We start from the raw sequence: 26,540 nt of genomic DNA on the forward strand, positions 1-26,540 counted from the left end.
GCCCCGGCAGGGCCCCCTCGCCCGCCCAGGCAGGGGGAACGGAGGTCTCGGGTATCGGGCGGCGGCGGAGGGTTTGGCGACCACCTCCCAGCCCAGGGCGGCCGTGACCCAGCAAACCCTTCGGCGCTTGGCGCCCCGCCCAAGATCCCGCACGTCGCTCACAGGGACGTGGCCCCGGAGGCTTCAGGGCCCGGGGCCCGCGGTCCCTTGGGCATCGGCCCTGCCGGCCCACGCGGCGCTAGGCGCAGCCCGGCCGCAGCCCGGGCCGGCCCTCCTGCCCGACGGCAGCTGGCCCGAAGCCACTGGGAGCCACCATTGAGTCGCCACGGCCCCTCAGCCCCGGCAAGGCCACCCTTGCCCCCACACCCCCCGCCGAGCTCAGGACCCCGCCCCTGGTGGCCGGCAGGCCCGGGGAAGCGGCCCCTGCCCTCGATCCCGCTCCCGCACCCGGCCGCGGTGACACGCCAGAGGGGCGGGGTGGGGGTGGGGGGCTTTTGTCGGAGGGAGCTGTGGAGGGACACACCGGCACACAGGTGGCGGCGCCGGGGCTGGGCGCCGGTGGGGGCGGCCAGGTGCAGGTCGAGGGGCTCGCGGGCCGAAAGGACGGCAAGTGGGCCCGCGGCGGAGTCTGGGTCCGGGCCAGCCACCCCGGGAGCGTCTGGGGTGCGGCTGCCTTCCAGGGCCGCCTTCTGGCCGCCTGGCCGGCCGGGCCGGCGGGGAGCGCCCCCGCCGGCGCGCGCCGTGGTGGGAGGGGCCTGAGGAGGTGGGGCCTGCCGCGGGGCCCGGCGGGGGCGGAGCCGGCGGCCCCCGCCGCGGGCGAGTAAAGGAGAAGGCGGGCGGAGCGGGAGGCAAAAAGCCTACAGCACCCGGTATTCCCAGGCGGTCTCCCATCCAAGTACTAACCAGGCCCGACCCTGCTTAGCTGACGAGATCGGGCGCGTTCAGGGTGCTATGGCCGTAGACGGGGGCGGGGGCCGCGGGCTGCCTCTTGAGGCCCAGTTTCGCTGGCGCTGGCGCCTTAACGCCAGCCTGGCGGCCGGCCCGCCCCGGCAGGGCCCCCTCGCCCGCCCAGGCAGGGGGAACGGAGGTCTCGGGTATCGGGCGGCGGCGGAGGGTTTGGCGACCACCTCCCAGCCCAGGGCGGCCGTGACCCAGCAAACCCTTCGGCGCTTGGCGCCCCGCCCAAGATCCCGCACGTCGCTCACAGGGACGTGGCCCCGGAGGCTTCAGGGCCCGGGGCCCGCGGTCCCTTGGGCATCGGCCCTGCCGGCCCACGCGGCGCTAGGCGCAGCCCGGCCGCAGCCCGGGCCGGCCCTCCTGCCCGACGGCAGCTGGCCCGAAGCCACTGGGAGCCACCATTGAGTCGCCACGCCCCTCAGCCCCGGCAAGGCCACCCTTGCCCCCACACCCCCCGCCGAGCTCAGGACCCCGCCCCTGGTGGCCGGCAGGCCCGGGGAAGCGGCCCCTGCCCTCGATCCCGCTCCCGCACCCGGCCGCGGTGACACGCCAGAGGGGCGGGGTGGGGGTGGGGGGCTTTTGTCGGAGGGAGCTGTGGAGGGACACACCGGCACACAGGTGGCGGCGCCGGGGCTGGGCGCCGGTGGGGGCGGCCAGGTGCAGGTCGAGGGGCTCGCGGGCCGAAAGGACGGCAAGTGGGCCCGCGGCGGAGTCTGGGTCCGGGCCAGCCACCCCGGGAGCGTCTGGGGTGCGGCTGCCTTCCAGGGCCGCCTTCTGGCCGCCTGGCCGGCCGGGCCGGCGGGGAGCGCCCCCGCCGGCGCGCGCCGTGGTGGGAGGGGCCTGAGGAGGTGGGGCCTGCCGCGGGGCCCGGCGGGGGCGGAGCCGGCGGCCCCCGCCGCGGGCGAGTAAAGGAGAAGGCGGGCGGAGCGGGAGGCAAAAAGCCTACAGCACCCGGTATTCCCAGGCGGTCTCCCATCCAAGTACTAACCAGGCCCGACCCTGCTTAGCTGACGAGATCGGGCGCGTTCAGGGTGCTATGGCCGTAGACGGGGGCGGGGGCCGCGGGCTGCCTCTTGAGGCCCAGTTTCGCTGGCGCTGGCGCCTTAACGCCAGCCTGGCGGCCGGCCCGCCCCGGCAGGGCCCCCTCGCCCGCCCAGGCAGGGGGAACGGAGGTCTCGGGTATCGGGCGGCGGCGGAGGGTTTGGCGACCACCTCCCAGCCCAGGGCGGCCGTGACCCAGCAAACCCTTCGGCGCTTGGCGCCCCGCCCAAGATCCCGCACGTCGCTCACAGGGACGTGGCCCCGGAGGCTTCAGGGCCCGGGGCCCGCGGTCCCTTGGGCATCGGCCCTGCCGGCCCACGCGGCGCTAGGCGCAGCCCGGCCGCAGCCCGGGCCGGCCCTCCTGCCCGACGGCAGCTGGCCCGAAGCCACTGGGAGCCACCATTGAGTCGCCACGCCCCTCAGCCCCGGCAAGGCCACCCTTGCCCCCACACCCCCCGCCGAGCTCAGGACCCCGCCCCTGGTGGCCGGCAGGCCCGGGGAAGCGGCCCCTGCCCTCGATCCCGCTCCCGCACCCGGCCGCGGTGACACGCCAGAGGGGCGGGGTGGGGGTGGGGGGCTTTTGTCGGAGGGAGCTGTGGAGGGACACACCGGCACACAGGTGGCGGCGCCGGGGCTGGGCGCCGGTGGGGGCGGCCAGGTGCAGGTCGAGGGGCTCGCGGGCCGAAAGGACGGCAAGTGGGCCCGCGGCGGAGTCTGGGTCCGGGCCAGCCACCCCGGGAGCGTCTGGGGTGCGGCTGCCTTCCAGGGCCGCCTTCTGGCCGCCTGGCCGGCCGGGCCGGCGGGGAGCGCCCCCGCCGGCGCGCGCCGTGGTGGGAGGGGCCTGAGGAGGTGGGGCCTGCCGCGGGGCCCGGCGGGGGCGGAGCCGGCGGCCCCCGCCGCGGGCGAGTAAAGGAGAAGGCGGGCGGAGCGGGAGGCAAAAAGCCTACAGCACCCGGTATTCCCAGGCGGTCTCCCATCCAAGTACTAACCAGGCCCGACCCTGCTTAGCTGACGAGATCGGGCGCGTTCAGTGTGCTATGGCCGTAGACGGGGGCGGGGGCCGCGGGCTGCCTCTTGAGGCCCAGTTTCGCTGGCGCTGGCGCCTTAACGCCAGCCTGGCGGCCGGCCCGCCCCGGCAGGGCCCCCTCGCCCGCCCAGGCAGGGGGAACGGAGGTCTCGGGTATCGGGCGGCGGCGGAGGGTTTGGCGACCACCTCCCAGCCCAGGGCGGCCGTGACCCAGCAAACCCTTCGGCGCTTGGCGCCCCGCCCAAGATCCCGCACGTCGCTCACAGGGACGTGGCCCCGGAGGCTTCAGGGCCCGGGGCCCGCGGTCCCTTGGGCATCGGCCCTGCCGGCCCACGCGGCGCTAGGCGCAGCCCGGCCGCAGCCCGGGCCGGCCCTCCTGCCCGACGGCAGCTGGCCCGAAGCCACTGGGAGCCACCATTGAGTCGCCACGGCCCCTCAGCCCCGGCAAGGCCACCCTTGCCCCCACACCCCCCGCCGAGCTCAGGACCCCGCCCCTGGTGGCCGGCAGGCCCGGGGAAGCGGCCCCTGCCCTCGATCCCGCTCCCGCACCCGGCCGCGGTGACACGCCAGAGGGGCGGGGTGGGGGTGGGGGGCTTTTGTCGGAGGGAGCTGTGGAGGGACACACCGGCACACAGGTGGCGGCGCCGGGGCTGGGCGCCGGTGGGGGCGGCCAGGTGCAGGTCGAGGGGCTCGCGGGCCGAAAGGACGGCAAGTGGGCCCGCGGCGGAGTCTGGGTCCGGGCCAGCCACCCCGGGAGCGTCTGGGGTGCGGCTGCCTTCCAGGGCCGCCTTCTGGCCGCCTGGCCGGCCGGGCCGGCGGGGAGCGCCCCCGCCGGCGCGCGCCGTGGTGGGAGGGGCCTGAGGAGGTGGGGCCTGCCGCGGGGCCCGGCGGGGGCGGAGCCGGCGGCCCCCGCCGCGGGCGAGTAAAGGAGAAGGCGGGCGGAGCGGGAGGCAAAAAGCCTACAGCACCCGGTATTCCCAGGCGGTCTCCCATCCAAGTACTAACCAGGCCCGACCCTGCTTAGCTGACGAGATCGGGCGCGTTCAGGGTGCTATGGCCGTAGACGGGGGCGGGGGCCGCGGGCTGCCTCTTGAGGCCCAGTTTCGCTGGCGCTGGCGCCTTAACGCCAGCCTGGCGGCCGGCCCGCCCCGGCAGGGCCCCCTCGCCCGCCCAGGCAGGGGGAACGGAGGTCTCGGGTATCGGGCGGCGGCGGAGGGTTTGGCGACCACCTCTCAGCCCAGGGCAGCCGTGACCCAGCAAACCCTTCGGCGCTTGGCGCCCCGCCCAAGATCCCGCACGTCGCTCACAGGGACGTGGCCCCGGAGGCTTCAGGGCCCGGGGCCCGCGGTCCCTTGGGCATCGGCCCTGCCGGCCCACGCGGCGCTAGGCGCAGCCCGGCCGCAGCCCGGGCCGGCCCTCCTGCCCGACGGCAGCTGGCCCGAAGCCACTGGGAGCCACCATTGAGTCGCCACGGCCCCTCAGCCCCGGCAAGGCCACCCTTGCCCCCACACCCCCCGCCGAGCTCAGGACCCCGCCCCTGGTGGCCGGCAGGCCCGGGGAAGCGGCCCCTGCCCTCGATCCCGCTCCCGCACCCGGCCGCGGTGACACGCCAGAGGGGCGGGGTGGGGGTGGGGGGCTTTTGTCGGAGGGAGCTGTGGAGGGACACACCGGCACACAGGTGGCGGCGCCGGGGCTGGGCGCCGGTGGGGGCGGCCAGGTGCAGGTCGAGGGGCTCGCGGGCCGAAAGGACGGCAAGTGGGCCCGCGGCGGAGTCTGGGTCCGGGCCAGCCACCCCGGGAGCGTCTGGGGTGCGGCTGCCTTCCAGGGCCGCCTTCTGGCCGGCCGGGCCGGCGGGGAGCGTCCCCGCCGGCGCGCGCCGTGGTGGGAGGGGCCTGAGGAGGTGGGGCCTGCCGCGGGGCCCGGCGGGGGCGGAGCCGGCGGCCCCCGCCGCGGGCGAGTAAAGGAGAAGGCGGGCGGAGCGGGAGGCAAAAAGCCTACAGCACCCGGTATTCCCAGGCGGTCTCCCATCCAAGTACTAACCAGGCCCGACCCTGCTTAGCTTCCGAGATCAGACGAGATCGGGCGCGTTCAGGGTGGTATGGCCGTAGACGGGGGCGGGGGCCGCGGGCTGCCTCTTGAGGCCCAGTTTCGCTGGCGCTGGCGCCTTAACGCCAGCCTGGCGGCCGGCCCGCCCCGGCAGGGCCCCCTCGCCCGCCCAGGCAGGGGGAACGGAGGTCTCGGGTATCGGGCGGCGGCGGAGGGTTTGGCGACCACCTCCCAGCCCAGGGCGGCCGTGACCCAGCAAACCCTTCGGCGCTTGGCGCCCCGCCCAAGATCCCGCACGTCGCTCACAGGGACGTGGCCCCGGAGGCTTCAGGGCCCGGGGCCCGCGGTCCCTTGGGCATCGGCCCTGCCGGCCCACGCGGCGCTAGGCGCAGCCCGGCCGCAGCCCGGGCCGGCCCTCCTGCCCGACGGCAGCTGGCCCGAAGCCACTGGGAGCCACCATTGAGTCGCCACGCCCCTCAGCCCCGGCAAGGCCACCCTTGCCCCCACACCCCCCGCCGAGCTCAGGACCCCGCCCCTGGTGGCCGGCAGGCCCGGGGAAGCGGCCCCTGCCCTCGATCCCGCTCCCGCACCCGGCCGCGGTGACACGCCAGAGGGGCGGGGTGGGGGTGGGGGGCTTTTGTCGGAGGGAGCTGTGGAGGGACACACCGGCACACAGGTGGCGGCGCCGGGGCTGGGCGCCGGTGGGGGCGGCCAGGTGCAGGTCGAGGGGCTCGCGGGCCGAAAGGACGGCAAGTGGGCCCGCGGCGGAGTCTGGGTCCGGGCCAGCCACCCCGGGAGCGTCTGGGGTGCGGCTGCCTTCCAGGGCCGCCTTCTGGCCGGCCGGGCCGGCGGGGAGCGCCCCCGCCGGCGCGCGCCGTGGTGGGAGGGGCCTGAGGAGGTGGGGCCTGCCGCGGGGCCCGGCGGGGGCGGAGCCGGCGGCCCCCGCCGCGGGCGAGTAAAGGAGAAGGCGGGCGGAGCGGGAGGCAAAAAGCCTACAGCACCCGGTATTCCCAGGCGGTCTCCCATCCAAGTACTAACCAGGCCCGACCCTGCTTAGCTTCCGAGATCAGACGAGATCGGGCGCGTTCAGGGTGGTATGGCCGTAGACGGGGGCGGGGGCCGCGGGCTGCCTCTTGAGGCCCAGTTTCGCTGGCGCTGGCGCCTTAACGCCAGCCTGGCGGCCGGCCCGCCCCGGCAGGGCCCCCTCGCCCGCCCAGGCAGGGGGAACGGAGGTCTCGGGTATCGGGCGGCGGCGGAGGGTTTGGCGACCACCTCCCAGCCCAGGGCGGCCGTGACCCAGCAAACCCTTCGGCGCTTGGCGCCCCGCCCAAGATCCCGCACGTCGCTCACAGGGACGTGGCCCCGGAGGCTTCAGGGCCCGGGGCCCGCGGTCCCTTGGGCATCGGCCCTGCCGGCCCACGCGGCGCTAGGCGCAGCCCGGCCGCAGCCCGGGCCGGCCCTCCTGCCCGACGGCAGCTGGCCCGAAGCCACTGGGAGCCACCATTGAGTCGCCACGGCCCCTCAGCCCCGGCAAGGCCACCCTTGCCCCCACACCCCCCGCCGAGCTCAGGACCCCGCCCCTGGTGGCCGGCAGGCCCGGGGAAGCGGCCCCTGCCCTCGATCCCGCTCCCGCACCCGGCCGCGGTGACACGCCAGAGGGGCGGGGTGGGGGTGGGGGGCTTTTGTCGGAGGGAGCTGTGGAGGGACACACCGGCACACAGGTGGCGGCGCCGGGGCTGGGCGCCGGTGGGGGCGGCCAGGTGCAGGTCGAGGGGCTCGCGGGCCGAAAGGACGGCAAGTGGGCCCGCGGCGGAGTCTGGGTCCGGGCCAGCCACCCCGGGAGCGTCTGGGGTGCGGCTGCCTTCCAGGGCCGCCTTCTGGCCGGCCGGGCCGGCGGGGAGCGCCCCCGCCGGCGCGCGCCGTGGTGGGAGGGGCCTGAGGAGGTGGGGCCTGCCGCGGGGCCCGGCGGGGGCGGAGCCGGCGGCCCCCGCCGCGGGCGAGTAAAGGAGAAGGCGGGCGGAGCGGGAGGCAAAAAGCCTACAGCACCCGGTATTCCCAGGCGGTCTCCCATCCAAGTACTAACCAGGCCCGACCCTGCTTAGCTTCCGAGATCAGACGAGATCGGGCGCGTTCAGGGTGGTATGGCCGTAGACGGGGGCGGGGGCCGCGGGCTGCCTCTTGAGGCCCAGTTTCGCTGGCGCTGGCGCCTTAACGCCAGCCTGGCGGCCGGCCCGCCCCGGCAGGGCCCCCTCGCCCGCCCAGGCAGGGGGAACGGAGGTCTCGGGTATCGGGCGGCGGCGGAGGGTTTGGCGACCACCTCCCAGCCCAGGGCGGCCGTGACCCAGCAAACCCTTCGGCGCTTGGCGCCCCGCCCAAGATCCCGCACGTCGCTCACAGGGACGTGGCCCCGGAGGCTTCAGGGCCCGGGGCCCGCGGTCCCTTGGGCATCGGCCCTGCCGGCCCACGCGGCGCTAGGCGCAGCCCGGCCGCAGCCCGGGCCGGCCCTCCTGCCCGACGGCAGCTGGCCCGAAGCCACTGGGAGCCACCATTGAGTCGCCACGGCCCCTCAGCCCCGGCAAGGCCACCCTTGCCCCCACACCCCCCGCCGAGCTCAGGACCCCGCCCCTGGTGGCCGGCAGGCCCGGGGAAGCGGCCCCTGCCCTCGATCCCGCTCCCGCACCCGGCCGCGGTGACACGCCAGAGGGGCGGGGTGGGGGTGGGGGGCTTTTGTCGGAGGGAGCTGTGGAGGGACACACCGGCACACAGGTGGCGGCGCCGGGGCTGGGCGCCGGTGGGGGCGGCCAGGTGCAGGTCGAGGGGCTCGCGGGCCGAAAGGACGGCAAGTGGGCCCGCGGCGGAGTCTGGGTCCGGGCCAGCCACCCCGGGAGCGTCTGGGGTGCGGCTGCCTTCCAGGGCCGCCTTCTGGCCGCCTGGCCGGCCGGGCCGGCGGGGAGCGCCCCCGCCGGCGCGCGCCGTGGTGGGAGGGGCCTGAGGAGGTGGGGCCTGCCGCGGGGCCCGGCGGGGGCGGAGCCGGCGGCCCCCGCCGCGGGCGAGTAAAGGAGAAGGCGGGCGGAGCGGGAGGCAAAAAGCCTACAGCACCCGGTATTCCCAGGCGGTCTCCCATCCAAGTACTAACCAGGCCCGACCCTGCTTAGCTGACGAGATCGGGCGCGTTCAGGGTGCTATGGCCGGAGACGGGGGCGGGGGCCGCGGGCTGCCTCTTGAGGCCCAGTTTCGCTGGCGCTGGCGCCTTAACGCCAGCCTGGCGGCCGGCCCGCCCCGGCAGGGCCCCCTCGCCCGCCCAGGCAGGGGGAACGGAGGTCTCGGGTATCGGGCGGCGGCGGAGGGTTTGGCGACCACCTCTCAGCCCAGGGCGGCCGTGACCCAGCAAACCCTTCGGCGCTTGGCGCCCCGCCCAAGATCCCGCACGTCGCTCACAGGGACGTGGCCCCGGAGGCTTCAGGGCCCGGGGCCCGCGGTCCCTTGGGCATCGGCCCTGCCGGCCCACGCGGCGCTAGGCGCAGCCCGGCCGCAGCCCGGGCCGGCCCTCCTGCCCGACGGCAGCTGGCCCGAAGCCACTGGGAGCCACCATTGAGTCGCCACGGCCCCTCAGCCCCGGCAAGGCCACCCTTGCCCCCACACCCCCCGCCGAGCTCAGGACCCCGCCCCTGGTGGCCGGCAGGCCCGGGGAAGCGGCCCCTGCCCTCGATCCCGCTCCCGCACCCGGCCGCGGTGACACGCCAGAGGGGCGGGGTGGGGGTGGGGGGCTTTTGTCGGAGGGAGCTGTGGAGGGACACACCGGCACACAGGTGGCGGCGCCGGGGCTGGGCGCCGGTGGGGGCGGCCAGGTGCAGGTCGAGGGGCTCGCGGGCCGAAAGGACGGCAAGTGGGCCCGCGGCGGAGTCTGGGTCCGGGCCAGCCACCCCGGGAGCGTCTGGGGTGCGGCTGCCTTCCAGGGCCGCCTTCTGGCCGGCCGGGCCGGCGGGGAGCGCCCCCGCCGGCGCGCGCCGTGGTGGGAGGGGCCTGAGGAGGTGGGGCCTGCCGCGGGGCCCGGCGGGGGCGGAGCCGGCGGCCCCCGCCGCGGGCGAGTAAAGGAGAAGGCGGGCGGAGCGGGAGGCAAAAAGCCTACAGCACCCGGTATTCCCAGGCGGTCTCCCATCCAAGTACTAACCAGGCCCGACCCTGCTTAGCTTCCGAGATCAGACGAGATCGGGCGCGTTCAGGGTGGTATGGCCGTAGACGGGGGCGGGGGCCGCGGGCTGCCTCTTGAGGCCCAGTTTCGCTGGCGCTGGCGCCTTAACGCCAGCCTGGCGGCCGGCCCGCCCCGGCAGGGCCCCCTCGCCCGCCCAGGCAGGGGGAACGGAGGTCTCGGGTATCGGGCGGCGGCGGAGGGTTTGGCGACCACCTCCCAGCCCAGGGCGGCCGTGACCCAGCAAACCCTTCGGCGCTTGGCGCCCCGCCCAAGATCCCGCACGTCGCTCACAGGGACGTGGCCCCGGAGGCTTCAGGGCCCGGGGCCCGCGGTCCCTTGGGCATCGGCCCTGCCGGCCCACGCGGCGCTAGGCGCAGCCCGGCCGCAGCCCGGGCCGGCCCTCCTGCCCGACGGCAGCTGGCCCGAAGCCACTGGGAGCCACCATTGAGTCGCCACGGCCCCTCAGCCCCGGCAAGGTCACCCTTGCCCCCACACCCCCCGCCGAGCTCAGGACCCCGCCCCTGGTGGCCGGCAGGCCCGGGGAAGCGGCCCCTGCCCTCGATCCCGCTCCCGCACCCGGCCGCGGTGACACGCCAGCGGGGCGGGGTGGGGGTTGGGGGCTTTTGTCGGAGGGAGCTGTGGAGGGACACACCGGCACACAGGTGGCGGCGCCGGGGCTGGGCGCCGGTGGGGGCGGCCAGGTGCAGGTCGAGGGGCTCGCGGGCCGAAAGGACGGCAAGTGGGCCCGCGGCGGAGTCTGGGTCCGGGCCAGCCACCCCGGGAGCGTCTGGGGTGCGGCTGCCTTCCAGGGCCGCCTTCTGGCCGGCCGGGCCGGCGGGGAGCGCCCCCGCCGGCGCGCGCCGTGGTGGGAGGGGCCTGAGGAGGTGGGGCCTGCCGCGGGGCCCGGCGGGGGCGGAGCCGGCGGCCCCCGCCGCGGGCGAGTAAAGGAGAAGGCGGGCGGAGCGGGAGGCAAAAAGCCTACAGCACCCGGTATTCCCAGGCGGTCTCCCATCCAAGTACTAACCAGGCCCGACCCTGCTTAGCTTCCGAGATCAGACGAGATCGGGCGCGTTCAGGGTGGTATGGCCGTAGACGGGGGCGGGGGCCGCGGGCTGCCTCTTGAGGCCCAGTTTCGCTGGCGCTGGCGCCTTAACGCCAGCCTGGCGGCCGGCCCGCCCCGGCAGGGCCCCCTCGCCCGCCCAGGCAGGGGGAACGGAGGTCTCGGGTATCGGGCGGCGGCGGAGGGTTTGGCGACCACCTCCCAGCCCAGGGCGGCCGTGACCCAGCAAACCCTTCGGCGCTTGGCGCCCCGCCCAAGATCCCGCACGTCGCTCACAGGGACGTGGCCCCGGAGGCTTCAGGGCCCGGGGCCCGCGGTCCCTTGGGCATCGGCCCTGCCGGCCCACGCGGCGCTAGGCGCAGCCCGGCCGCAGCCCGGGCCGGCCCTCCTGCCCGACGGCAGCTGGCCCGAAGCCACTGGGAGCCACCATTGAGTCGCCACGGCCCCTCAGCCCCGGCAAGGCCACCCTTGCCCCCACACCCCCCGCCGAGCTCAGGACCCCGCCCCTGGTGGCCGGCAGGCCCGGGGAAGCGGCCCCTGCCCTCGATCCCGCTCCCGCACCCGGCCGCGGTGACACGCCAGAGGGGCGGGGTGGGGGTGGGGGGCTTTTGTCGGAGGGAGCTGTGGAGGGACACACCGGCACACAGGTGGCGGCGCCGGGGCTGGGCGCCGGTGGGGGCGGCCAGGTGCAGGTCGAGGGGCTCGCGGGCCGAAAGGACGGCAAGTGGGCCCGCGGCGGAGTCTGGGTCCGGGCCAGCCACCCCGGGAGCGTCTGGGGTGCGGCTGCCTTCCAGGGCCGCCTTCTGGCCGGCCGGGCCGGCGGGGAGCGCCCCCGCCGGCGCGCGCCGTGGTGGGAGGGGCCTGAGGAGGTGGGGCCTGCCGCGGGGCCCGGCGGGGGCGGAGCCGGCGGCCCCCGCCGCGGGCGAGTAAAGGAGAAGGCGGGCGGAGCGGGAGGCAAAAAGCCTACAGCACCCGGTATTCCCAGGCGGTCTCCCATCCAAGTACTAACCAGGCCCGACCCTGCTTAGCTTCCGAGATCAGACGAGATCGGGCGCGTTCAGGGTGGTATGGCCGTAGACGGGGGCGGGGGCCGCGGGCTGCCTCTTGAGGCCCAGTTTCGCTGGCGCTGGCGCCTTAACGCCAGCCTGGCGGCCGGCCCGCCCCGGCAGGGCCCCCTCGCCCGCCCAGGCAGGGGGAACGGAGGTCTCGGGTATCGGGCGGCGGCGGAGGGTTTGGCGACCACCTCCCAGCCCAGGGCGGCCGTGACCCAGCAAACCCTTCGGCGCTTGGCGCCCCGCCCAAGATCCCGCACGTCGCTCACAGGGACGTGGCCCTGGAGGCTTCAGGGCCCGGGGCCCGCGGTCCCTTGGGCATCGGCCCTGCCGGCCCACGCGGCGCTAGGCGCAGCCCGGCCGCAGCCCGGGCCGGCCCTCCTGCCCGACGGCAGCTGGCCCGAAGCCACTGGGAGCCACCATTGAGTCGCCACGGCCCCTCAGCCGCGGCAAGGCCACCCTTGCCCCCACACCCCCCGCCGAGCTCAGGACCCCGCCCCTGGTGGCCGGCAGGCCCGGGGAAGCGGCCCCTGCCCTCGATCCCGCTCCCGCACCCGGCCGCGGTGACACGCCAGAGGGGCGGGGTGGGGGTGGGGGGCTTTTGTCGGAGGGAGCTGTGGAGGGACACACCGGCACACAGGTGGCGGCGCCGGGGCTGGGCGCCGGTGGGGGCGGCCAGGTGCAGGTCGAGGGGCTCGCGGGCCGAAAGGACGGCAAGTGGGCCCGCGGCGGAGTCTGGGTCCGGGCCAGCCACCCCGGGAGCGTCTGGGGTGCGGCTGCCTTCCAGGGCCGCCTTCTGGCCGGCCGGGCCGGCGGGGAGCGCCCCCGCCGGCGCGCGCCGTGGTGGGAGGGGCCTGAGGAGGTGGGGCCTGCCGCGGGGCCCGGCGGGGGCGGAGCCGGCGGCCCCCGCCGCGGGCGAGTAAAGGAGAAGGCGGGCGGAGCGGGAGGCAAAAAGCCTACAGCACCCGGTATTCCCAGGCGGTCTCCCATCCAAGTACTAACCAGGCCCGACCCTGCTTAGCTTCCGAGATCAGACGAGATCGGGCGCGTTCAGGGTGGTATGGCCGTAGACGGGGGCGGGGGCCGCGGGCTGCCTCTTGAGGCCCAGTTTCGCTGGCGCTGGCGCCTTAACGCCAGCCTGGCGGCCGGCCCGCCCAGGCAGGGGGAACGGAGGTCTCGGGTATCGGGCGGCGGCGGAGGGTTTGGCGACCACCTCCCAGCCCAGGGCGGCCGTGACCCAGCAAACCCTTCGGCGCTTGGCGCCCCGCCCAAGATCCCGCACGTCGCTCACAGGGACGTGGCCCCGGAGGCTTCAGGGCCCGGGGCCCGCGGTCCCTTGGGCATCGGCCCTGCCGGCCCACGCGGCGCTAGGCGCAGCCCGGCCGCAGCCCGGGCCGGCCCTCCTGCCCGACGGCAGCTGGCCCGAAGCCACTGGGAGCCACCATTGAGTCGCCACGGCCCCTCAGCCCCGGCAAGGCCACCCTTGCCCCCACACCCCCCGCCGAGCTCAGGACCCCGCCCCTGGTGGCCGGCAGGCCCGGGGAAGCGGCCCCTGCCCTCGATCCCGCTCCCGCACCCGGCCGCGGTGACACGCCAGCGGGGCGGGGTGGGGGTGGGGGGCTTTTGTCGGAGGGAGCTGTGGAGGGACACACCGGCACACAGGTGGCGGCGCCGGGGCTGGGCGCCGGTGGGGGCGGCCAGGTGCAGGTCGAGGGGCTCGCGGGCCGAAAGGACGGCAAGTGGGCCCGCGGCGGAGTCTGGGTCCGGGCCAGCCACCCCGGGAGCGTCTGGGGTGCGGCTGCCTTCCAGGGCCGCCTTCTGGCCGGCCGGGCCGGCGGGGAGCGCCCCCGCCGGCGCGCGCCGTGGTGGGAGGGGCCTGAGGAGGTGGGGCCTGCCGCGGGGCCCGGCGGGGGCGGAGCCGGCGGCCCCCGCCGCGGGCGAGTAAAGGAGAAGGCGGGCGGAGCGGGAGGCAAAAAGCCTACAGCACCCGGTATTCCCAGGCGGTCTCCCATCCAAGTACTAACCAGGCCCGACCCTGCTTAGCTGACGAGATCGGGCGCGTTCAGGGTGCTATGGCCGGAGACGGGGGCGGGGGCCGCGGGCTGCCTCTTGAGGCCCAGTTTCGCTGGCGCTGGCGCCTTAACGCCAGCCTGGCGGCCGGCCCGCCCCGGCAGGGCCCCCTCGCCCGCCCAGGCAGGGGGAACGGAGGTCTCGGGTATCGGGCGGCGGCGGAGGGTTTGGCGACCACCTCTCAGCCCAGGGCGGCCGTGACCCAGCAAACCCTTCGGCGCTTGGCGCCCCGCCCAAGATCCCGCACGTCGCTCACAGGGACGTGGCCCCGGAGGCTTCAGGGCCCGGGGCCCGCGGTCCCTTGGGCATCGGCCCTGCCGGCCCACGCGGCGCTAGGCGCAGCCCGGCCGCAGCCCGGGCCGGCCCTCCTGCCCGACGGCAGCTGGCCCGAAGCCACTGGGAGCCACCATTGAGTCGCCACGGCCCCTCAGCCCCGGCAAGGCCACCCTTGCCCCCACACCCCCCGCCGAGCTCAGGACCCCGCCCCTGGTGGCCGGCAGGCCCGGGGAAGCGGCCCCTGCCCTCGATCCCGCTCCCGCACCCGGCCGCGGTGACACGCCAGAGGGGCGGGGTGGGGGTGGGGGGCTTTTGTCGGAGGGAGCTGTGGAGGGACACACCGGCACACAGGTGGCGGCGCCGGGGCTGGGCGCCGGTGGGGGCGGCCAGGTGCAGGTCGAGGGGCTCGCGGGCCGAAAGGACGGCAAGTGGGCCCGCGGCGGAGTCTGGGTCCGGGCCAGCCACCCCGGGAGCGTCTGGGGTGCGGCTGCCTTCCAGGGCCGCCTTCTGGCCGGCCGGGCCGGCGGGGAGCGCCCCCGCCGGCGCGCGCCGTGGTGGGAGGGGCCTGAGGAGGTGGGGCCTGCCGCGGGGCCCGGCGGGGGCGGAGCCGGCGGCCCCCGCCGCGGGCGAGTAAAGGAGAAGGCGGGCGGAGCGGGAGGCAAAAAGCCTACAGCACCCGGTATTCCCAGGCGGTCTCCCATCCAAGTACTAACCAGGCCCGACCCTGCTTAGCTTCCGAGATCAGACGAGATCGGGCGCGTTCAGGGTGGTATGGCCGTAGACGGGGGCGGGGGCCGCGGGCTGCCTCTTGAGGCCCAGTTTCGCTGGCGCTGGCGCCTTAACGCCAGCCTGGCGGCCGGCCCGCCCCGGCAGGGCCCCCTCGCCCGCCCAGGCAGGGGGAACGGAGGTCTCGGGTATCGGGCGGCGGCGGAGGGTTTGGCGACCACCTCCCAGCCCAGGGCGGCCGTGACCCAGCAAACCCTTCGGCGCTTGGCGCCCCGCCCAAGATCCCGCACGTCGCTCACAGGGACGTGGCCCCGGAGGCTTCAGGGCCCGGGGCCCGCGGTCCCTTGGGCATCGGCCCTGCCGGCCCACGCGGCGCTAGGCGCAGCCCGGCCGCAGCCCGGGCCGGCCCTCCTGCCCGACGGCAGCTGGCCCGAAGCCACTGGGAGCCACCATTGAGTCGCCACGGCCCCTCAGCCCCGGCAAGGTCACCCTTGCCCCCACACCCCCCGCCGAGCTCAGGACCCCGCCCCTGGTGGCCGGCAGGCCCGGGGAAGCGGCCCCTGCCCTCGATCCCGCTCCCGCACCCGGCCGCGGTGACACGCCAGCGGGGCGGGGTGGGGGTTGGGGGCTTTTGTCGGAGGGAGCTGTGGAGGGACACACCGGCACACAGGTGGCGGCGCCGGGGCTGGGCGCCGGTGGGGGCGGCCAGGTGCAGGTCGAGGGGCTCGCGGGCCGAAAGGACGGCAAGTGGGCCCGCGGCGGAGTCTGGGTCCGGGCCAGCCACCCCGGGAGCGTCTGGGGTGCGGCTGCCTTCCAGGGCCGCCTTCTGGCCGGCCGGGCCGGCGGGGAGCGCCCCCGCCGGCGCGCGCCGTGGTGGGAGGGGCCTGAGGAGGTGGGGCCTGCCGCGGGGCCCGGCGGGGGCGGAGCCGGCGGCCCCCGCCGCGGGCGAGTAAAGGAGAAGGCGGGCGGAGCGGGAGGCAAAAAGCCTACAGCACCCGGTATTCCCAGGCGGTCTCCCATCCAAGTACTAACCAGGCCCGACCCTGCTTAGCTTCCGAGATCAGACGAGATCGGGCGCGTTCAGGGTGGTATGGCCGTAGACGGGGGCGGGGGCCGCGGGCTGCCTCTTGAGGCCCAGTTTCGCTGGCGCTGGCGCCTTAACGCCAGCCTGGCGGCCGGCCCGCCCCGGCAGGGCCCCCTCGCCCGCCCAGGCAGGGGGAACGGAGGTCTCGGGTATCGGGCGGCGGCGGAGGGTTTGGCGACCACCTCCCAGCCCAGGGCGGCCGTGACCCAGCAAACCCTTCGGCGCTTGGCGCCCCGCCCAAGATCCCGCACGTCGCTCACAGGGACGTGGCCCCGGAGGCTTCAGGGCCCGGGGCCCGCGGTCCCTTGGGCATCGGCCCTGCCGGCCCACGCGGCGCTAGGCGCAGCCCGGCCGCAGCCCGGGCCGGCCCTCCTGCCCGACGGCAGCTGGCCCGAAGCCACTGGGAGCCACCATTGAGTCGCCACGGCCCCTCAGCCCCGGCAAGGCCACCCTTGCCCCCACACCCCCCGCCGAGCTCAGGACCCCGCCCCTGGTGGCCGGCAGGCCCGGGGAAGCGGCCCCTGCCCTCGATCCCGCTCCCGCACCCGGCCGCGGTGACACGCCAGAGGGGCGGGGTGGGGGTGGGGGGCTTTTGTCGGAGGGAGCTGTGGAGGGACACACCGGCACACAGGTGGCGGCGCCGGGGCTGGGCGCCGGTGGGGGCGGCCAGGTGCAGGTCGAGGGGCTCGCGGGCCGAAAGGACGGCAAGTGGGCCCGCGGCGGAGTCTGGGTCCGGGCCAGCCACCCCGGGAGCGTCTGGGGTGCGGCTGCCTTCCAGGGCCGCCTTCTGGCCGGCCGGGCCGGCGGGGAGCGCCCCCGCCGGCGCGCGCCGTGGTGGGAGGGGCCTGAGGAGGTGGGGCCTGCCGCGGGGCCCGGCGGGGGCGGAGCCGGCGGCCCCCGCCGCGGGCGAGTAAAGGAGAAGGCGGGCGGAGCGGGAGGCAAAAAGCCTACAGCACCCGGTATTCCCAGGCGGTCTCCCATCCAAGTACTAACCAGGCCCGACCCTGCTTAGCTTCCGAGATCAGACGAGATCGGGCGCGTTCAGGGTGGTATGGCCGTAGACGGGGGCGGGGGCCGCGGGCTGCCTCTTGAGGCCCAGTTTCGCTGGCGCTGGCGCCTTAACGCCAGCCTGGCGGCCGGCCCGCCCCGGCAGGGCCCCCTCGCCCGCCCAGGCAGGGGGAACGGAGGTCTCGGGTATCGGGCGGCGGCGGAGGGTTTGGCGACCACCTCCCAGCCCAGGGCGGCCGTGACCCAGCAAACCCTTCGGCGCTTGGCGCCCCGCCCAAGATCCCGCACGTCGCTCACAGGGACGTGGCCCTGGAGGCTTCAGGGCCCGGGGCCCGCGGTCCCTTGGGCATCGGCCCTGCCGGCCCACGCGGCGCTAGGCGCAGCCCGGCCGCAGCCCGGGCCGGCCCTCCTGCCCGACGGCAGCTGGCCCGAAGCCACTGGGAGCCACCATTGAGTCGCCACGGCCCCTCAGCCGCGGCAAGGCCACCCTTGCCCCCACACCCCCCGCCGAGCTCAGGACCCCGCCCCTGGTGGCCGGCAGGCCCGGGGAAGCGGCCCCTGCCCTCGATCCCGCTCCCGCACCCGGCCGCGGTGACACGCCAGAGGGGCGGGGTGGGGGTGGGGGGCTTTTGTCGGAGGGAGCTGTGGAGGGACACACCGGCACACAGGTGGCGGCGCCGGGGCTGGGCGCCGGTGGGGGCGGCCAGGTGCAGGTCGAGGGGCTCGCGGGCCGAAAGGACGGCAAGTGGGCCCGCGGCGGAGTCTGGGTCCGGGCCAGCCACCCCGGGAGCGTCTGGGGTGCGGCTGCCTTCCAGGGCCGCCTTCTGGCCGGCCGGGCCGGCGGGGAGCGCCCCCGCCGGCGCGCGCCGTGGTGGGAGGGGCCTGAGGAGGTGGGGCCTGCCGCGGGGCCCGGCGGGGGCGGAGCCGGCGGCCCCCGCCGCGGGCGAGTAAAGGAGAAGGCGGGCGGAGCGGGAGGCAAAAAGCCTACAGCACCCGGTATTCCCAGGCGGTCTCCCATCCAAGTACTAACCAGGCCCGACCCTGCTTAGCTTCCGAGATCAGACGAGATCGGGCGCGTTCAGGGTGGTATGGCCGTAGACGGGGGCGGGGGCCGCGGGCTGCCTCTTGAGGCCCAGTTTCGCTGGCGCTGGCGCCTTAACGCCAGCCTGGCGGCCGGCCCGCCCAGGCAGGGGGAACGGAGGTCTCGGGTATCGGGCGGCGGCGGAGGGTTTGGCGACCACCTCCCAGCCCAGGGCGGCCGTGACCCAGCAAACCCTTCGGCGCTTGGCGCCCCGCCCAAGATCCCGCACGTCGCTCACAGGGACGTGGCCCCGGAGGCTTCAGGGCCCGGGGCCCGCGGTCCCTTGGGCATCGGCCCTGCCGGCCCACGCGGCGCTAGGCGCAGCCCGGCCGCAGCCCGGGCCGGCCCTCCTGCCCGACGGCAGCTGGCCCGAAGCCACTGGGAGCCACCATTGAGTCGCCACGGCCCCTCAGCCCCGGCAAGGCCACCCTTGCCCCCACACCCCCCGCCGAGCTCAGGACCCCGCCCCTGGTGGCCGGCAGGCCCGGGGAAGCGGCCCCTGCCCTCGATCCCGCTCCCGCACCCGGCCGCGGTGACACGCCAGCGGGGCGGGGTGGGGGTGGGGGGCTTTTGTCGGAGGGAGCTGTGGAGGGACACACCGGCACACAGGTGGCGGCGCCGGGGCTGGGCGCCGGTGGGGGCGGCCAGGTGCAGGTCGAGGGGCTCGCGGGCCGAAAGGACGGCAAGTGGGCCCGCGGCGGAGTCTGGGTCCGGGCCAGCCACCCCGGGAGCGTCTGGGGTGCGGCTGCCTTCCAGGGCCGCCTTCTGGCCGGCCGGGCCGGCGGGGAGCGCCCCCGCCGGCGCGCGCCGTGGTGGGAGGGGCCTGAGGAGGTGGGGCCTGCCGCGGGGCCCGGCGGGGGCGGAGCCGGCGGCCCCCGCCGCGGGCGAGTAAAGGAGAAGGCGGGCGGAGCGGGAGGCAAAAAGCCTACAGCACCCGGTATTCCCAGGCGGTCTCCCATCCAAGTACTAACCAGGCCCGACCCTGCTTAGCTTCCGAGATCAGACGAGATCGGGCGCGTTCAGGGTGGTATGGCCGTAGACGGGGGCGGGGGCCGCGGGCTGCCTCTTGAGGCCCAGTTTCGCTGGCGCTGGCGCCTTAACGCCAGCCTGGCGGCCGGCCCGCCCCGGCAGGGCCCCCTCGCCCGCCCAGGCAGGGGGAACGGAGGTCTCGGGTATCGGGCGGCGGCGGAGGGTTTGGCGACCACCTCCCAGCCCAGGGCGGCCGTGACCCAGCAAACCCTTCGGCGCTTGGCGCCCCGCCCAAGATCCCGCACGTCGCTCACAGGGACGTGGCCCCGGAGGCTTCAGGGCCCGGGGCCCGCGGTCCCTTGGGCATCGGCCCTGCCGGCCCACGCGGCGCTAGGCGCAGCCCGGCCGCAGCCCGGGCCGGCCCTCCTGCCCGACGGCAGCTGGCCCGAAGCCACTGGGAGCCACCATTGAGTCGCCACGGCCCCTCAGCCCCGGCAAGGCCACCCTTGCCCCCACACCCCCCGCCGAGCTCAGGACCCCGCCCCTGGTGGCCGGCAGGCCCGGGGAAGCGGCCCCTGCCCTCGATCCCGCTCCCGCACCCGGCCGCGGTGACACGCCAGCGGGGCGGGGTGGGGGTGGGGGGCTTTTGTCGGAGGGAGCTGTGGAGGGACACACCGGCACACAGGTGGCGGCGCCGGGGCTGGGCGCCGGTGGGGGCGGCCAGGTGCAGGTCGAGGGGCTCGCGGGCCGAAAGGACGGCAAGTGGGCCCGCGGCGGAGTCTGGGTCCGGGCCAGCCACCCCGGGAGCGTCTGGGGTGCGGCTGCCTTCCAGGGCCGCCTTCTGGCCGGCCGGGCCGGCGGGGAGCGCCCCCGCCGGCGCGCGCCGTGGTGGGAGGGGCCTGAGGAGGTGGGGCCTGCCGCGGGGCCCGGCGGGGGCGGAGCCGGCGGCCCCCGCCGCGGGCGAGTAAAGGAGAAGGCGGGCGGAGCGGGAGGCAAAAAGCCTACAGCACCCGGTATTCCCAGGCGGTCTCCCATCCAAGTACTAACCAGGCCCGACCCTGCTTAGCTTCCGAGATCAGACGAGATCGGGCGCGTTCAGGGTGGTATGGCCGTAGACGGGGGCGGGGGCCGCGGGCTGCCTCTTGAGGCCCAGTTTCGCTGGCGCTGGCGCCTTAACGCCAGCCTGGCGGCCGGCCCGCCCCGGCAGGGCCCCCTCGCCCGCCCAGGCAGGGGGAACGGAGGTCTCGGGTATCGGGCGGCGGCGGAGGGTTTGGCGACCACCTCCCAGCCCAGGGCGGCCGTGACCCAGCAAACCCTTCGGCGCTTGGCGCCCCGCCCAAGATCCCGCACGTCGCTCACAGGGACGTGGCCCCGGAGGCTTCAGGGCCCGGGGCCCGCGGTCCCTTGGGCATCGGCCCTGCCGGCCCACGCGGCGCTAGGCGCAGCCCGGCCGCAGCCCGGGCCGGCCCTCCTGCCCGACGGCAGCTGGCCCGAAGCCACTGGGAGCCACCATTGAGTCGCCACGGCCCCTCAGCCCCGGCAAGGCCACCCTTGCCCCCACACCCCCCGCCGAGCTCAGGACCCCGCCCCTGGTGGCCGGCAGGCCCGGGGAAGCGGCCCCTGCCCTCGATCCCGCTCCCGCACCCGGCCGCGGTGACACGCCAGAGGGGCGGGGTGGGGGTGGGGGGCTTTTGTCGGAGGGAGCTGTGGAGGGACACACCGGCACACAGGTGGCGGCGCCGGGGCTGGGCGCCGGTGGGGGCGGCCAGGTGCAGGTCGAGGGGCTCGCGGGCCGAAAGGACGGCAAGTGGGCCCGCGGCGGAGTCTGGGTCCGGGCCAGCCACCCCGGGAGCGTCTGGGGTGCGGCTGCCTTCCAGGGCCGCCTTCTGGCCGCCTGGCCGGCCGGGCCGGCGGGGAGCGCCCCCGCCGGCGCGCGCCGTGGTGGGAGGGGCCTGAGGAGGTGGGGCCTGCCGCGGGGCCCGGCGGGGGCGGAGCCGGCGGCCCCCGCCGCGGGCGAGTAAAGGAGAAGGCGGGCGGAGCGGGAGGCAAAAAGCCTACAGCACCCGGTATTCCCAGGCGGTCTCCCATCCAAGTACTAACCAGGCCCGACCCTGCTTAGCTGACGAGATCGGGCGCGTTCAGGGTGCTATGGCCGTAGACGGGGGCGGGGGCCGCGGGCTGCCTCTTGAGGCCCAGTTTCGCTGGCGCTGGCGCCTTAACGCCAGCCTGGCGGCCGGCCCGCCCCGGCAGGGCCCCCTCGCCCGCCCAGGCAGGGGGAACGGAGGTCTCGGGTATCGGGCGGCGGCGGAGGGTTTGGCGACCACCTCTCAGCCCAGGGCAGCCGTGACCCAGCAAACCCTTCGGCGCTTGGCGCCCCGCCCAAGATCCCGCACGTCGCTCACAGGGACGTGGCCCCGGAGGCTTCAGGGCCCGGGGCCCGCGGTCCCTTGGGCATCGGCCCTGCCGGCCCACGCGGCGCTAGGCGCAGCCCGGCCGCAGCCCGGGCCGGCCCTCCTGCCCGACGGCAGCTGGCCCGAAGCCACTGGGAGCCACCATTGAGTCGCCACGGCCCCTCAGCCCCGGCAAGGCCACCCTTGCCCCCACACCCCCCGCCGAGCTCAGGACCCCGCCCCTGGTGGCCGGCAGGCCCGGGGAAGCGGCCCCTGCCCTCGATCCCGCTCCCGCACCCGGCCGCGGTGACACGCCAGAGGGGCGGGGTGGGGGTGGGGGGCTTTTGTCGGAGGGAGCTGTGGAGGGACACACCGGCACACAGGTGGCGGCGCCGGGGCTGGGCGCCGGTGGGGGCGGCCAGGTGCAGGTCGAGGGGCTCGCGGGCCGAAAGGACGGCAAGTGGGCCCGCGGCGGAGTCTGGGTCCGGGCCAGCCACCCCGGGAGCGTCTGGGGTGCGGCTGCCTTCCAGGGCCGCCTTCTGGCCGGCCGGGCCGGCGGGGAGCGCCCCCGCCGGCGCGCGCCGTGGTGGGAGGGGCCTGAGGAGGTGGGGCCTGCCGCGGGGCCCGGCGGGGGCGGAGCCGGCGGCCCCCGCCGCGGGCGAGTAAAGGAGAAGGCGGGCGGAGCGGGAGGCAAAAAGCCTACAGCACCCGGTATTCCCAGGCGGTCTCCCATCCAAGTACTAACCAGGCCCGACCCTGCTTAGCTTCCGAGATCAGACGAGATCGGGCGCGTTCAGGGTGGTATGGCCGTAGACGGGGGCGGGGGCCGCGGGCTGCCTCTTGAGGCCCAGTTTCGCTGGCGCTGGCGCCTTAACGCCAGCCTGGTGGCCGGCCCGCCCCGGCAGGGCCCCCTCGCCCGCCCAGGCAGGGGGAACGGAGGTCTCGGGTATCGGGCGGCGGCGGAGGGTTTGGCGACCACCTCCCAGCCCAGGGCGGCCGTGACCCAGCAAACCCTTCGGCGCTTGGCGCCCCGCCCAAGATCCCGCACGTCGCTCACAGGGACGTGGCCCCGGAGGCTTCAGGGCCCGGGGCCCGCGGTCCCTTGGGCATCGGCCCTGCCGGCCCACGCGGCGCTAGGCGCAGCCCGGCCGCAGCCCGGGCCGGCCCTCCTGCCCGACGGCAGCTGGCCCGAAGCCACTGGGAGCCACCATTGAGTCGCCACGGCCCCTCAGCCCCGGCAAGGCCACCCTTGCCCCCACACCCCCCGCCGAGCTCAGGACCCCGCCCCTGGTGGCCGGCAGGCCCGGGGAAGCGGCCCCTGCCCTCGATCCCGCTCCCGCACCCGGCCGCGGTGACACGCCAGAGGGGCGGGGTGGGGGTGGGGGGCTTTTGTCGGAGGGAGCTGTGGAGGGACACACCGGCACACAGGTGGCGGCGCCGGGGCTGGGCGCCGGTGGGGGCGGCCAGGTGCAGGTCGAGGGGCTCGCGGGCCGAAAGGACGGCAAGTGGGCCCGCGGCGGAGTCTGGGTCCGGGCCAGCCACCCCGGGAGCGTCTGGGGTGCGGCTGCCTTCCAGGGCCGCCTTCTGGCCGGCCGGGCCGGCGGGGAGCGCCCCCGCCGGCGCGCGCCGTGGTGGGAGGGGCCTGAGGAGGTGGGGCCTGCCGCGGGGCCCGGCGGGGGCGGAGCCGGCGGCCCCCGCCGCGGGCGAGTAAAGGAGAAGGCGGGCGGAGCGGGAGGCAAAAAGCCTACAGCACCCGGTATTCCCAGGCGGTCTCCCATCCAAGTACTAACCAGGCCCGACCCTGCTTAGCTTCCGAGATCAGACGAGATCGGGCGCGTTCAGGGTGGTATGGCCGTAGACGGGGGCGGGGGCCGCGGGCTGCCTCTTGAGGCCCAGTTTCGCTGGCGCTGGCGCCTTAACGCCAGCCTGGCGGCCGGCCCGCCCCGGCAGGGCCCCCTCGCCCGCCCAGGCAGGGGGAACGGAGGTCTCGGGTATCGGGCGGCGGCGGAGGGTTTGGCGACCACCTCCCAGCCCAGGGCGGCCGTGACCCAGCAAACCCTTCGGCGCTTGGCGCCCCGCCCAAGATCCCGCACGTCGCTCACAGGGACGTGGCCCCGGAGGCTTCAGGGCCCGGGGCCCGCGGTCCCTTGGGCATCGGCCCTGCCGGCCCACGCGGCGCTAGGCGCAGCCCGGCCGCAGCCCGGGCCGGCCCTCCTGCCCGACGGCAGCTGGCCCGAAGCCACTGGGAGCCACCATTGAGTCGCCACGGCCCCTCAGCCCCGGCAAGGCCACCCTTGCCCCCACACCCCCCGCCGAGCTCAGGACCCCGCCCCTGGTGGCCGGCAGGCCCGGGGAAGCGGCCCCTGCCCTCGATCCCGCTCCCGCACCCGGCCGCGGTGACACGCCAGAGGGGCGGGGTGGGGGTGGGGGGCTTTTGTCGGAGGGAGCTGTGGAGGGACACACCGGCACACAGGTGGCGGCGCCGGGGCTGGGCGCCGGTGGGGGCGGCCAGGTGCAGGTCGAGGGGCTCGCGGGCCGAAAGGACGGCAAGTGGGCCCGCGGCGGAGTCTGGGTCCGGGCCAGCCACCCCGGGAGCGTCTGGGGTGCGGCTGCCTTCCAGGGCCGCCTTCTGGCCGGCCGGGCCGGCGGGGAGCGCCCCCGCCGGCGCGCGCCGTGGTGGGAGGGGCCTGAGGAGGTGGGGCCTGCCGCGGGGCCCGGCGGGGGCGGAGCCGGCGGCCCCCGCCGCGGGCGAGTAAAGGAGAAGGCGGGCGGAGCGGGAGGCAAAAAGCCTACAGCACCCGGTATTCCCAGGCGGTCTCCCATCCAAGTACTAACCAGGCCCGACCCTGCTTAGCTTCCGAGATCAGACGAGATCGGGCGCGTTCAGGGTGGTATGGCCGTAGACGGGGGCGGGGGCCGCGGGCTGCCTCTTGAGGCCCAGTTTCGCTGGCGCTGGCGCCTTAACGCCAGCCTGGCGGCCGGCCCGCCCCGGCAGGGCCCCCTCGCCCGCCCAGGCAGGGGGAACGGAGGTCTCGGGTATCGGGCGGCGGCGGAGGGTTTGGCGACCACCTCCCAGCCCAGGGCGGCCGTGACCCAGCAAACCCTTCGGCGCTTGGCGCCCCGCCCAAGATCCCGCACGTCGCTCACAGGGACGTGGCCCCGGAGGCTTCAGGGCCCGGGGCCCGCGGTCCCTTGGGCATCGGCCCTGCCGGCCCACGCGGCGCTAGGCGCAGCCCGGCCGCAGCCCGGGCCGGCCCTCCTGCCCGACGGCAGCTGGCCCGAAGCCACTGGGAGCCACCATTGAGTCGCCACGGCCCCTCAGCCCCGGCAAGGCCACCCTTGCCCCCACACCCCCCGCCGAGCTCAGGACCCCGCCCCTGGTGGCCGGCAGGCCCGGGGAAGCGGCCCCTGCCCTCGATCCCGCTCCCGCACCCGGCCGCGGTGACACGCCAGAGGGGCGGGGTGGGGGTGGGGGGCTTTTGTCGGAGGGAGCTGTGGAGGGACACACCGGCACACAGGTGGCGGCGCCGGGGCTGGGCGCCGGTGGGGGCGGCCAGGTGCAGGTCGAGGGGCTCGCGGGCCGAAAGGACGGCAAGTGGGCCCGCGGCGGAGTCTGGATCCGGGCCAGCCACCCCGGGAGCGTCTGGGGTGCGGCTGCCTTCCAGGGCCGCCTTCTGGCCGCCTGGCCGGCCGGGCCGGCGGGGAGCGCCCCCGCCGGCGCGCGCCGTGGTGGGAGGGGCCTGAGGAGGTGGGGCCTGCCGCGGGGCCCGGCGGGGGCGGAGCCGGCGGCCCCCGCCGCGGGCGAGTAAAGGAGAAGGCGGGCGGAGCGGGAGGCAAAAAGCCTACAGCACCCGGTATTCCCAGGCGGTCTCCCATCCAAGTACTAACCAGGCCCGACCCTGCTTAGCTGACGAGATCGGGCGCGTTCAGGGTGCTATGGCCGTAGACGGGGGCGGGGGCCGCGGGCTGCCTCTTGAGGCCCAGTTTCGCTGGCGCTGGCGCCTTAACGCCAGCCTGGCGGCCGGCCCGCCCCGGCAGGGCCCCCTCGCCCGCCCAGGCAGGGGGAACGGAGGTCTCGGGTATCGGGCGGCGGCGGAGGGTTTGGCGACCACCTCCCAGCCCAGGGCGGCCGTGACCCAGCAAACCCTTCGGCGCTTGGCGCCCCGCCCAAGATCCCGCACGTCGCTCACAGGGACGTGGCCCCGGAGGCTTCAGGGCCCGGGGCCCGCGGTCCCTTGGGCATCGGCCCTGCCGGCCCACGCGGCGCTAGGCGCAGCCCGGCCGCAGCCCGGGCCGGCCCTCCTGCCCGACGGCAGCTGGCCCGAAGCCACTGGGAGCCACCATTGAGTCGCCACGGCCCCTCAGCCCCGGCAAGGCCACCCTTGCCCCCACACCCCCCGCCGAGCTCAGGACCCCGCCCCTGGTGGCCGGCAGGCCCGGGGAAGCGGCCCCTGCCCTCGATCCCGCTCCCGCACCCGGCCGCGGTGACACGCCAGAGGGGCGGGGTGGGGGTGGGGGGCTTTTGTCGGAGGGAGCTGTGGAGGGACACACCGGCACACAGGTGGCGGCGCCGGGGCTGGGCGCCGGTGGGGGCGGCCAGGTGCAGGTCGAGGGGCTCGCGGGCCGAAAGGACGGCAAGTGGGCCCGCGGCGGAGTCTGGGTCCGGGCCAGCCACCCCGGGAGCGTCTGGGGTGCGGCTGCCTTCCAGGGCCGCCTTCTGGCCGGCCGGGCCGGCGGGGAGCGCCCCCGCCGGCGCGCGCCGTGGTGGGAGGGGCCTGAGGAGGTGGGGCCTGCCGCGGGGCCCGGCGGGGGCGGAGCCGGCGGCCCCCGCCGCGGGCGAGTAAAGGAGAAGGCGGGCGGAGCGGGAGGCAAAAAGCCTACAGCACCCGGTATTCCCAGGCGGTCTCCCATCCAAGTACTAACCAGGCCCGACCCTGCTTAGCTTCCGAGATCAGACGAGATCGGGCGCGTTCAGGGTGGTATGGCCGTAGACGGGGGCGGGGGCCGCGGGCTGCCTCTTGAGGCCCAGTTTCGCTGGCGCTGGCGCCTTAACGCCAGCCTGGCGGCCGGCCCGCCCCGGCAGGGCCCCCTCGCCCGCCCAGGCAGGGGGAACGGAGGTCTCGGGTATCGGGCGGCGGCGGAGGGTTTGGCGACCACCTCCCAGCCCAGGGCGGCCGTGACCCAGCAAACCCTTCGGCGCTTGGCGCCCCGCCCAAGATCCCGCACGTCGCTCACAGGGACGTGGCCCTGGAGGCTTCAGGGCCCGGGGCCCGCGGTCCCTTGGGCATCGGCCCTGCCGGCCCACGCGGCGCTAGGCGCAGCCCGGCCGCAGCCCGGGCCGGCCCTCCTGCCCGACGGCAGCTGGCCCGAAGCCACTGGGAGCCACCATTGAGTCGCCACGGCCCCTCAGCCGCGGCAAGGCCACCCTTGCCCCCACACCCCCCGCCGAGCTCAGGACCCCGCCCCTGGTGGCCGGCAGGCCCGGGGAAGCGGCCCCTGCCCTCGATCCCGCTCCCGCACCCGGCCGCGGTGACACGCCAGAGGGGCGGGGTGGGGGTGGG

The 26,540-nt window shown here is 76.9% G+C and overlaps 17 non-coding genes and 8 pseudogenes across 17 annotated transcripts; all 25 read right to left on the reverse strand.

Moving 5' to 3' along the window:
* Nucleotides 1-854: 854 nt before the first annotated feature.
* Nucleotides 855-963, reverse strand: LOC125962537 (uncharacterized; annotated as a pseudogene).
* Nucleotides 964-1,896: 933 nt separating this feature from the next.
* On the reverse strand, nucleotides 1,897-2,005 carry LOC125962538 (uncharacterized; annotated as a pseudogene).
* A 933-nt stretch (nucleotides 2,006-2,938) lies between these two features.
* LOC125962586 (uncharacterized) lies at nucleotides 2,939-3,047 on the reverse strand (annotated as a pseudogene).
* Nucleotides 3,048-3,981: 934 nt separating this feature from the next.
* Nucleotides 3,982-4,090, reverse strand: LOC125962540 (uncharacterized; annotated as a pseudogene).
* Nucleotides 4,091-5,016: 926 nt separating this feature from the next.
* On the reverse strand, nucleotides 5,017-5,135 carry LOC125962302 (5S ribosomal RNA). Its single transcript, XR_007473823.1, has one exon. It is a non-coding gene; the product is annotated as a 5S ribosomal RNA (ribosomal RNA).
* A 925-nt stretch (nucleotides 5,136-6,060) lies between these two features.
* LOC125962313 (5S ribosomal RNA) lies at nucleotides 6,061-6,179 on the reverse strand. Its single transcript, XR_007473834.1, has one exon. It is a non-coding gene; the product is annotated as a 5S ribosomal RNA (ribosomal RNA).
* A 926-nt stretch (nucleotides 6,180-7,105) lies between these two features.
* LOC125962325 (5S ribosomal RNA) lies at nucleotides 7,106-7,224 on the reverse strand. Its single transcript, XR_007473846.1, has one exon. It is a non-coding gene; the product is annotated as a 5S ribosomal RNA (ribosomal RNA).
* A 934-nt stretch (nucleotides 7,225-8,158) lies between these two features.
* Nucleotides 8,159-8,267, reverse strand: LOC125962597 (uncharacterized; annotated as a pseudogene).
* A 926-nt stretch (nucleotides 8,268-9,193) lies between these two features.
* Nucleotides 9,194-9,312, reverse strand: LOC125962336 (5S ribosomal RNA). The gene has a single exon (XR_007473857.1). It is a non-coding gene; the product is annotated as a 5S ribosomal RNA (ribosomal RNA).
* Nucleotides 9,313-10,238: 926 nt separating this feature from the next.
* On the reverse strand, nucleotides 10,239-10,357 carry LOC125962347 (5S ribosomal RNA). The gene has a single exon (XR_007473868.1). It is a non-coding gene; the product is annotated as a 5S ribosomal RNA (ribosomal RNA).
* A 926-nt stretch (nucleotides 10,358-11,283) lies between these two features.
* LOC125962358 (5S ribosomal RNA) lies at nucleotides 11,284-11,402 on the reverse strand. The gene has a single exon (XR_007473879.1). It is a non-coding gene; the product is annotated as a 5S ribosomal RNA (ribosomal RNA).
* A 926-nt stretch (nucleotides 11,403-12,328) lies between these two features.
* On the reverse strand, nucleotides 12,329-12,447 carry LOC125962369 (5S ribosomal RNA). Its single transcript, XR_007473890.1, has one exon. It is a non-coding gene; the product is annotated as a 5S ribosomal RNA (ribosomal RNA).
* A 903-nt stretch (nucleotides 12,448-13,350) lies between these two features.
* Nucleotides 13,351-13,459, reverse strand: LOC125962598 (uncharacterized; annotated as a pseudogene).
* A 926-nt stretch (nucleotides 13,460-14,385) lies between these two features.
* LOC125962380 (5S ribosomal RNA) lies at nucleotides 14,386-14,504 on the reverse strand. Its single transcript, XR_007473901.1, has one exon. It is a non-coding gene; the product is annotated as a 5S ribosomal RNA (ribosomal RNA).
* Nucleotides 14,505-15,430: 926 nt separating this feature from the next.
* LOC125962391 (5S ribosomal RNA) lies at nucleotides 15,431-15,549 on the reverse strand. Its single transcript, XR_007473912.1, has one exon. It is a non-coding gene; the product is annotated as a 5S ribosomal RNA (ribosomal RNA).
* Nucleotides 15,550-16,475: 926 nt separating this feature from the next.
* On the reverse strand, nucleotides 16,476-16,594 carry LOC125962402 (5S ribosomal RNA). The gene has a single exon (XR_007473923.1). It is a non-coding gene; the product is annotated as a 5S ribosomal RNA (ribosomal RNA).
* A 926-nt stretch (nucleotides 16,595-17,520) lies between these two features.
* LOC125962413 (5S ribosomal RNA) lies at nucleotides 17,521-17,639 on the reverse strand. The gene has a single exon (XR_007473934.1). It is a non-coding gene; the product is annotated as a 5S ribosomal RNA (ribosomal RNA).
* Nucleotides 17,640-18,542: 903 nt separating this feature from the next.
* Nucleotides 18,543-18,661, reverse strand: LOC125962424 (5S ribosomal RNA). The gene has a single exon (XR_007473945.1). It is a non-coding gene; the product is annotated as a 5S ribosomal RNA (ribosomal RNA).
* Nucleotides 18,662-19,587: 926 nt separating this feature from the next.
* On the reverse strand, nucleotides 19,588-19,706 carry LOC125962436 (5S ribosomal RNA). The gene has a single exon (XR_007473957.1). It is a non-coding gene; the product is annotated as a 5S ribosomal RNA (ribosomal RNA).
* Nucleotides 19,707-20,640: 934 nt separating this feature from the next.
* LOC125962541 (uncharacterized) lies at nucleotides 20,641-20,749 on the reverse strand (annotated as a pseudogene).
* Nucleotides 20,750-21,675: 926 nt separating this feature from the next.
* On the reverse strand, nucleotides 21,676-21,794 carry LOC125962447 (5S ribosomal RNA). The gene has a single exon (XR_007473968.1). It is a non-coding gene; the product is annotated as a 5S ribosomal RNA (ribosomal RNA).
* Nucleotides 21,795-22,720: 926 nt separating this feature from the next.
* On the reverse strand, nucleotides 22,721-22,839 carry LOC125962458 (5S ribosomal RNA). Its single transcript, XR_007473979.1, has one exon. It is a non-coding gene; the product is annotated as a 5S ribosomal RNA (ribosomal RNA).
* Nucleotides 22,840-23,765: 926 nt separating this feature from the next.
* LOC125962469 (5S ribosomal RNA) lies at nucleotides 23,766-23,884 on the reverse strand. The gene has a single exon (XR_007473990.1). It is a non-coding gene; the product is annotated as a 5S ribosomal RNA (ribosomal RNA).
* Nucleotides 23,885-24,818: 934 nt separating this feature from the next.
* On the reverse strand, nucleotides 24,819-24,927 carry LOC125962543 (uncharacterized; annotated as a pseudogene).
* Nucleotides 24,928-25,853: 926 nt separating this feature from the next.
* On the reverse strand, nucleotides 25,854-25,972 carry LOC125962480 (5S ribosomal RNA). Its single transcript, XR_007474001.1, has one exon. It is a non-coding gene; the product is annotated as a 5S ribosomal RNA (ribosomal RNA).
* Between the last annotated feature and the right edge of the window lie 568 nt (nucleotides 25,973-26,540).

This window comes from Orcinus orca, chromosome 19, assembly GCF_937001465.1.
Source record: "Orcinus orca chromosome 19, mOrcOrc1.1, whole genome shotgun sequence".
Taxonomy (NCBI): Eukaryota; Metazoa; Chordata; class Mammalia; order Artiodactyla; family Delphinidae; genus Orcinus; species Orcinus orca.